Here is a 9713-nt window from a genome sequence, read left to right on the forward strand (position 1 = left end):
ATTAGCTATAATTAAATTAAATTGCGGAGCAGGCTGACGGGGCTGAATCATCTACTCCTGCTCCCAATTCTATTTTCTTGCCCATTTCCCTTAGCTTCCTGAGAAATCAAAACTCTGATCTATCGCAGCCTGGAATATAATCAATGATGGAGCATTCAGAACCCCTAGGTGCAGACAATTCCAAATGTTTACAACATTTTGAGATCAATAATTTCTCCTTCTTTCAGTTTTTGATAATTGACACCTTATTCTGAGACTGTGCCCCCATGTTCTATTCCCCAATTGAGGAAACAAGCTTCAATATTTAACATGAGAGCGTATAAGGCCAATTCATTCAGCCGGTCATCATTAGAAGACAAACCTAATCCCAGGAAGAAAGCAAGTCAGCTTTTGCTGCATCACCCTCAAGTATATCGTTCTTTAGATAAAGAGACCAAAACTATGCACAGTATTCCTAGTTCCACCTGACCAAAGCCATGTACAGTTGTAGCAAACCTTCTTTATTGGATATAGAGGGATATGGGCCAAATGTTGGCAAATAGGACTAGATTAATTTAGGAGTTGGACCATAGGAACAGTGTCCATGCTGTATATCTCTATTTAAGAATAAAGACCAACATGCCATTTATAAGAAGCTCATTAGATCATACCTGGAGTAGCATGTATAGTTTTGGTCTCCTTATCCAAGGAAAGATATTACAGCCAGAGGGATTGCAATGAAGGGTCATCAGAATTGTTCCCAGGCTAGTGGGAATGTGTTATGAAAAGTGGTTGGGTGACCCAGGCCTGTATTCTCTAGAGTTTCAAGAAAATATGGGGAAATCTCATTGTCTATCTCCAAGCATTCTGTAGGGTACAGGGTACGTGCAAGAAAGACGTTTCCCCTTGTTGGGAGTCTGAAGTAAGGGGAATGCTACTTAGTTTGGAGATGAGAAGCTACTTGAGGGTTATCAACATTTGGAATTCTCCACCACAGAGGGTTGTGCAGTTCAGTCTTTTCAATATGCTTAAAAGATAGAGGTTGATAGTTTTTTTGAGTATTACTGGTATACAGTCAATGGGAGAGGGTGAGTAAAAGGCATGACAAGAGTTCCATGATTATATTGAATGGCTTACAGGTAGTTCTTCTATAACACTGTAGTTGCATTCCAGCGAAGCCTCACTTAATGGAAAACCGTTTAATATAAATATTGGGGCCTATGGGAAAAGTGGGATTAGGGGCAGACCAGCAAAAAATATCACTCACGACCACTCAGAAATCACCCAAAAGTATAGCACAGTCTGAATGAAGATTAAAATCATATTTATTAATGAAAGTAAATTTAACAGTACATTTAAATACAAAAGCTCCTCTATCAGCAGCATGCGTAGAATGCCACAGAGATTTTGGCACGGACCTTGGTACGTGCGCAGAATAAAGTGTGCAAACTGATCCCTGCTGGAACTGCACTATTGCCAGTGGAAGTAAATACCTTTCCCTAATTCTTCTGTAAAATTATAGCCAAATCGTGCTGCCAAAACACACATTATCCCAGAACTACCTGTACTCCAGTTCCTATATTCCTCTGCCTTTCTACTCACAAGCTTACCTGCATACTCAAGTCATGTTCCTTGTATAAGTGTTCTCAATTATCTAAACAAGATTTCATTCCTTTTAAAATTGTTTTTCTAGTTTTGCTACCAAAATGAATTAAACATCGCCTTGGTGGTAGTTCTGAATTGTAGGAGTAATGCAATATCCCAGGTTCAGTACTATAAACCATTGCATTGTTGAGGGGGCAGTAGTGAAAGAGTGCTGTTCAATCAGATGTTCAGTACTGAGAAAGTACTACACAAGACAGTCCGTCTGGGAGGGTAGTCCTGGCAGAGTGCTCAGCAATGGGAAAGGCAGTACTAAAGGGATGCATACTGTAGGATCAATATGAAGGTTAATAATGTTAAGGGCAGCATTCCCTCAGTACTGACCTTCGATCAGAAATATTACCTTTTGATAATGGTAAACAGAGGCCTCGTCTGCTCTTTGGTGGACCTCTTGGTGCTCTCCTTCTCCAAGTCATTTCAAACTCATGATTGCCAATTCAACTATATTCTAAGTGTGTGGGGAGGTGGGTGTTAAAAAGTCAGTAAATAACATGGAGCAATGTTACACATTAGCTCTGTCTGTGGATTACTTCAGGAAGGAGAGTCAGTGCACTTTATACTCCTGGGCATCAGGTTCAGTAAAGTAACTCCTGAAAAGGTAAGCTTTTGATGTTTGAATAATGAGCAATTACTCAGGTTTGGCACCCATGCCTAGTATAAAATGGTTGGCAGCAAGAGGCCATAAGACCATATACAGAGTCGTAGAGGGAGCAGAGGTATTGAGCATTGAAACAGACATTTCAGTACAACGGATCAATTTTGACCAGGTTTCCTAAACTGAACTAGTCCTATTTGACCCTAAATTTTTCCTATCCATATACACTCATCCTACTTGTCTTCTAAAACATTGTAATTGTACCAGCCTCCACCACTTCCTCTGGCAGCTCATTCCACATAAGTACCATCCAGTGTGTGAAAATGGTGCACCAAGGTTCCTTTTTAAATCTTTCCACTCTGATCTTAAACATACACCCCTAGTTTTGGACTCCCCTATCCAAGGAAAAAGACCTCGGCTATTCACTTTATCTATGCCCATGACTTTATAGATCTCTAAGGACACCCCTCCACCTCCCACGCTCCAAGGAGGACAGCCCTAAGCCTCTCAGTCACGGTAACATCCTTGTTAATCTTGTTCAGACTCTTTCCAGTTTAATGGCATTCTTCCTATAGCATGGCAACCAGAATTGCATGCAGTACTCCAGATATGGCCTTAACAATGTCTTGTACAGCTGTAACATGACATCCTAATTCCTGTACTCAAATGTTCTCACCAATGAAGCAAGCACGCTGTCTTTTTCACCATCTCATCCATTTGTGGCACCACTTTCAAGGATCCACATACCTGCATCCTTGGGGCCCTGTGCAACCCCTTCCCTGCTTTGTCTTACCAAAATGTAACATTTACCTGAATTAAATTCTGCCATTCAGAAGGCCCAGTTGATCCAAGATGCCATTGTACTCTTAAATAACCTTCTTCACTTTCCACTGTACCATCACCCTATCCTCTGGTACTGCCTTTTTGAAGCCAGCGCTGTGGAAACTACTACGAATGCTTTGCTTTACCTCTGGAGATTTCACTTCTCAATCACTTGGGTTGGTTCTTCAACCTTTCACACAAGCACATTGTTGATTCAGAGCTATGCAGCTCAATTTCCTCTTCACAAGTTACTCTCCTCCATACATCCACCTCGAATGACAATCCCCTATCTAATCCATTCCCTATCCCAACCAATGAAAGGTAGGCAGGCAGGCGAACATTACCAACTTGGTGATCCGAGTAACCATCAGCAAAGTCTCAAGGGTTGAATGGATTCCTCGTCCTATCAGATTCAACCACTTCCCTCACTAGCCTGAAGTGTACATTTTGATCTCTGTACCTACCAATGAGAAGGCCTCCTCAAGCTCTGGTGATAGATGTTTATCTGTAAGAAACAGGAATAGCAGTAGGTTATTCTGCCCCTGGGGCCTGTTCAATAGGATCTTTCCATTTGTGTATTTTTCCCTGTAACACTCCATTACTCTTGATGTTGTGAACTCCACCCATTTCATGTCTTAGAGTACAGTTTTCCAAAGGTTTAAAAGAAATTTCTTTGGCAGGTTGACATACTGCACATCGCCTGACTGTTTGACCAAAGAGGACCAGACAGGGTTATTTTGGCAATCTCACACCCATCGACCACAAAGAAATAGCATCTCCCACTAAATGCAGGAAGTTTGTTAATTATTTCTGGATTTCTGCTGACAAAGGAAATTTTTTTAAAAAGTAATAAAAGCAGTGCCTCAACTTTAGAATTGATGCTAGTTATTGTTTAACACTTCCAATTATTGGAATTTACTGCCAAACACATACAAAATCTGAATTGTGCAATCTTCATGGAGGGAAACAGGACAGAATAGACTCCAGGAAGTGTCTATATGCTGGTAAAGTCCACTTTAAGTCAATTATATGTCTTGTATCCATTGACCTCCCATCACACCCCCTCAGAGCTAAAACCTCCCAACCCCTTAGCTCCTAATACCACTCATGCCAAGTTAAGCCTCATGTTAAGTAAGTCACTTCCCACATTCCCCCATAGCCCTTTATGGCAACTCACTCAGGAATGTGGCACTAATAAAGTGTTTTGAATAACCAATAGGTCACTCCTGCATTTGACAATAAACAAATTTCATTGTAGAACCCCATTTAAAGCTTTTGAAGGAAGCATATGTCAGATATAGACAGGATAGATTGAGTGAATCAGAGTATAAAAGGCAGTATACTTGAGGGAAAATCAGGAGGGCGAAAAGGGAACATGAGATAGCTTTGGCACATATCTTTGGATTCTCCTTAACGGTTTTTTACAAATACATTTTGTCCTTAATGTTAACTAGGGAGAAAATAGGGCCCCTCAAAGATCAGCAAAGCGACCTTTGTGTAGAACTGGAGATGGGGGAAGATACTAAGAGTATTTTGCATCAGTGTTTACTGTGGAGGACATACAATGTAGGGAAATAGATGGTGACATCTTGAAAAGTGTCCATATTACTGAGAGGAAGTGCTGGATGTCTTGAAATGTATAAAAGTGAATAAATCCAAGACCTGATCAGGTGTACCCTAGAACTCTGTGGGAAGCTCGAGAAGTCATTGCTGGGCCTCTTGCTGAGATATTTGCATCAGAGAGTCCTTCTGATCAAGGTGAGGTGCTGGAAGACTAGAGGTTGGCTAATGTGGTGCCACTATTTAAAGAAAGGTGGACAAGCCAGGAAACTATAGACCAGTCAGCCTCATGTTGGTGGAGGGAATCCTGAGGTACAGGATATACACTTATTTGGAAAGGCAAGGTCTGATTAGTGATAGTCAGTATGGCTTTGTGCATGGCAAATCATGTCTCTCAAACTGGTTTGTTACTTCTTCAAAAACAGGATTGAGGAGGACAGAGCGTTAGACATGATCTATGGACTTCAGTAAGGCATTCGACAAATTCCCCATAGGAGATTGGTTAGCAAGGTTAGATCTCATGGAATACAGGGAAAATTGGCTATTTCTATAAAGAACTAGCTCAATAGGTAGAAGACAGAGGATGGTAGAGGGTTGTTTTTCAGACTGAACCTGTGACCAGGGGAGTGCCACAAAGATCAGTGCATTGTCCATTACTTTGTCATTTATATAAAAGAACTTGTATATGAACATAGGTGGTTAGTTAGTAAATTTGCAGATAACACCAAAACGAGCGGTATAGTGGACAAAAAAGGTTACCTCAGATTACAACAGGATCTTGATGAGAAGAGCCAATGGGCTGAGAAGTGGCAGATGGAGTTTAATTTAGATAAATGAGAGGTGCTGCATATTGGAAAAGCAAATCAGAGCAGAATTTAATGATAAAAAGGTCCAAGGTAGTGTTGCTGAAGAGACCCTGAAGTGCAGGTTCATAGCTCTTCGAAAGTAGAGTCGCAGATAGGATAGTGACGGCGGCATTTGGTATGCTTTCCTTTATTGGTCAGATTATCGAGTACAGGAGTTTGGAGGTCATGTTGCAGCTGTCTAGAACCAGAAGGCATAGGGTTAAGGTGAGGGGGGGGGGGGGGGGGGGCGGCAGCGGGGAGGGGGAAAGAGAAAGTAGATATGAGAGACTGAAAGGGAAACTTTTTCCACAGAGGCTAGTACATGTATGGAATGGACCACCAGAGGAAGTGGTGGAGGCTAGTACAATTGCAACATTTATTTGGCATTTGGATGAGTATATGGATAGGAAGGGTTGGGAGGGATATGGACTGTGTGCTGGTAGGTGGGACTAGATTGGGGTGGGATATCTGGTTGGCACAGAGGAGTTGGACCAAAAGTCTATTTCCATGGTGTAGAGTAACCTTTTATAGACTCAAACGCAACTAATCCTTAAAATCATCTGAGCACACTGCTTTTAGAACTTAAAAAGAAACAAACATTCACAACATATGGTTTTCAGAAAAAAAATCAAATCATACACTGTATGAGCTGTTGCTATTTTGTTTTCTAAGCTACAATTGATAAAACTACTGAATTAATTCACATTTTTAAACTCTCAAACAGCTGCAGCCTTGTTTAAAGTACAGGGAATTTAAATATGCCATGGGTTATATTGGTGTCATTGATCCTTCAGAGTATTTGTGACTAGCCTGGAGTTTAAACTGCACTGCTGTATTCCTCCTGTGAGGATGCTGCCCATGTCTTACCAGCAAAAACTGGATCTTTCATTAGTGAAAGCAGGACTTTAGAAATGCTGAGAAGTCTAGTTGCAAAAAGCTCTAGAGAGCCCTCCCAACTGTAAATAAAGCAAAAACTATTTTAAAAAGGTGAGGAACCAGCTATTATAAAGGCAGTTGAGGAAGGCTGTTTAAAATCAGTATGCATAATCCCTGCACACCCTTTTAAAAGAAAACGTCAGATTATCTCATCTCTCCTCCTCCTTAATGTATCAGTTCATTTTGTGTAAATCTACCACATATCTACATCACTCAGTTTGCAATATTTAGTTCCTTGTCCAAGACCTATAAAGTTCAGATAATAAGTTTCCTCTAGTCTGAAAAATAACTTCAATAATATTCTATTTGCTGTCCTTTTGCTGATTAGCAATTTGGCCTTTATTTCCATTAGAGTTGTTGGTTCATCCAAGCTAGTATTCCATCACACTCCTGACTTATGCTTTGTAGACAGAATACTCTGAAAATTTGACTAAAGGCTGGCAATAGATTTGGAAACCAAAGGATTATGGGCATGATTCAAAATTAGCCTATCACAAGTTTCATTTATCCATCATTGTGATATCACTGCCCTCCGATGACCCCTTCCTCAGTTACCAGCACTGCACAAGAGCCCCATTATTTTTGTTCATATCAAAAAAAATCATTGCAAATACAGAATCCAATTCAAGTGAAGATAAGCAACCAACTGAATGAGCAAATGAAATCTGAACTATTTTGAAGTGTAAACAATACTGGACCCTGCCATAGTGGTTTTGAACTCGCCTTTCTCCAATGTGGGAACTAAAGAATAGGAGGAGGATTCTAAAACTTGGTCCACAAACAAAGATAGCAGGCAAACTGGAGTTAACATTTCAAGTCCAATGACTTGGTAGCTCAGAAAATGTTAGTGCATGTGCACATAAACTGATATTTTCCTAGCTACAGTCAGTTCAGAGGGTCATTAGACCAGAAACATTAACTTTGATTTCTCTTCATTAGATGCTGCCAGACCTGAGCTTCTCCTGCAACTTGTTAGTTATTTTGTTGATTTACAGCATCCACTTTTAAACAAGATACGGACATTTCTAGAGATGGGATACAAAAAGAAAATTACTGATTTTGTTAGAACTTACATTGAAAGAGAATCACTAGTTGTTGCCACTAGAATACATGAATAATTCTGGACACAAACTTCAAAAAAAAAAGTAAAATCCTGAATAAGAACACAGGTTTGCCATGCATAGATGAACTTTTAAATGGTGATTAGAGATAGCATGATCCTTAAAAATATTGTCATTAGGTAAAATATCTAGGAATTGCTCATTTTCCTTTCAAGTTGAAGGAATCTGGAACACATGAAAAAGGTGTAATCCCATAAAATTTGATAGGTAGGACAACAGGGAATTTAAAATTAGGTTCTAGACCACATTCCTGCTGTTTACATGTAAAATTATAATAAAGACCAGCAGGTATGACCATCCCAAGTCTGTGATCCCATCTGGTTTCTGCTAGTTATTTTACTTCATATAGTGCTCTGGTCACCAACTCAGTTACAAATGTGTTTGTGAAAAATGGGACTTCAAGTATCCAGAATTGACTCAGCTAAGGTTAAATCACTATATTTAGGCAAATTAATTGCTCCAAACTGAAATAGACATTCCAACCATGAGCTTCACCAAAAAAAAAGTTTTTCTTCAACCTACTCACTTCCAATTTGATGTTAAATTATTACTCTGGTCAGAAAGTTTAGGCTAAGGTGCTCAATACTGTAATTAAATAAAAAAGTCCAAAAAGTGAATCACAGCACATCCAGTTTTATTTGCATTGATAAAACCTTAACACTGGGTCAGAAAGCATTTCTGCTACAAAAAGTTTAAAACTGAAATATGGCTTGTCACAAGGAACCAACCTGTAATTACAAACTATTCAAAAGGAACTTAAGTAGCCCAGCCTCATGGTTGTGTCAATTAAGAAATCATGCTCAAATTCCATTTTAAAACCAAAGATTTAGATTCTTTTATGCTCTTTATAAAGCCAATTATAATTGTCCAATCAGATTAACAATTTAAAATTATTTGACTGCCTGAAAGCTTTAATCCAGATACCCACAGTTGATACTGCATAGTAAGTGCTCAGCTATAAACTTATTAAAGTGCACTTTTACAAAGATTCTAATGCTTTGCACAATAGGTTAAAGAAAGTTGTTTTGATACATTTAAGTCAGTTTTCCAAATGATAGACAGTTTTAGTCCAAATTGATTTGATCAATAAAATTGACAGCAGAACAAGCTAGGGTCAAGGGGCTGACTGATTCCAGTGTAAAGAAGATCTACAATAGGAACAAAGACTTTAAAACTCAAACATGGTTAAAATCACCTTGAGGAGACAAGATTCCTCCTGCCTCATGATTAATGTCTCCTAAACAAAAATCAGTGGGTTTGCCTTCAGCCATCATTACAACAATTTAGCTTGGTTTTTTTGAAAAGATTACAAATACAGTATGGATCTTGTCACAAAAAGCAGGAATGACTATAGTCTCGTGACAAAGAAAATACAACTGCTTATGCAAATGAGCTCAGAGGTATTTTCATATAGATTTGACCTAGACAATATTCAAAGGAATCAGTTATGAAAACCAGGCAAGTATTTCAAAAAACAAAAGTCAAGCCTTGGAAGAATTTGAAGATAGATGCCTGGATAACTGATGGACAAAAAAAAAAGCAGCAAGACTGCACCATTAAAGTCAATGGAATTCTTTACATCTCCTGCATAATAGCTGCTTATTTCAACTTCAACCTCATTCTCATCTCCAGAGTGCAAAATGGCAGCAGTGTAGTCAGAACTATCATGCAGTCTGCTATATGGCTAAAATTCAGGTCCTTACCAAAATCTCATTCCTGAAAAGTTAGTCTTTAAAATGAGCAAGTGATTGAATGCTAGATTTATCTCAACTGTCAAGGCAGTTAGTTCCATTGTATACAGTGCAGACATTAAATTTTTGCTCAGTGCTGCCTCCTGTTATCTTTAAAGACTTAACAAGTAATGAAACTTAGACTTCATTTCATATTTGACCCTTGACTCAAAGGCATCAGGCTGGGCTTTCCACCTCTGTTTCAAAAAGACATAAGCAGAGATCCATTCTTATCAATCAAGTAGGATGTGTGCTTAGTGGCAAGTGAGTTCTTCAAATTTTAAAAACATTTAAATTTTGGATGAAAGACCAAGTTTGAAACTGGTATTAACCAAATGGAAATAGAACACATCAGGAAATTACCCTGACTTATTCTAGCCTTGGTAGGAAAACCAAAGTTGGAAAGCGTATACACTGCATATTCAGTAATAGGCAATTCTTCTATGTATCAATCTAGCATATC

This window comes from Hemiscyllium ocellatum, chromosome 18, assembly GCF_020745735.1.
Source record: "Hemiscyllium ocellatum isolate sHemOce1 chromosome 18, sHemOce1.pat.X.cur, whole genome shotgun sequence".
In the NCBI taxonomy this organism is placed as follows: domain Eukaryota; kingdom Metazoa; phylum Chordata; class Chondrichthyes; order Orectolobiformes; family Hemiscylliidae; genus Hemiscyllium; species Hemiscyllium ocellatum.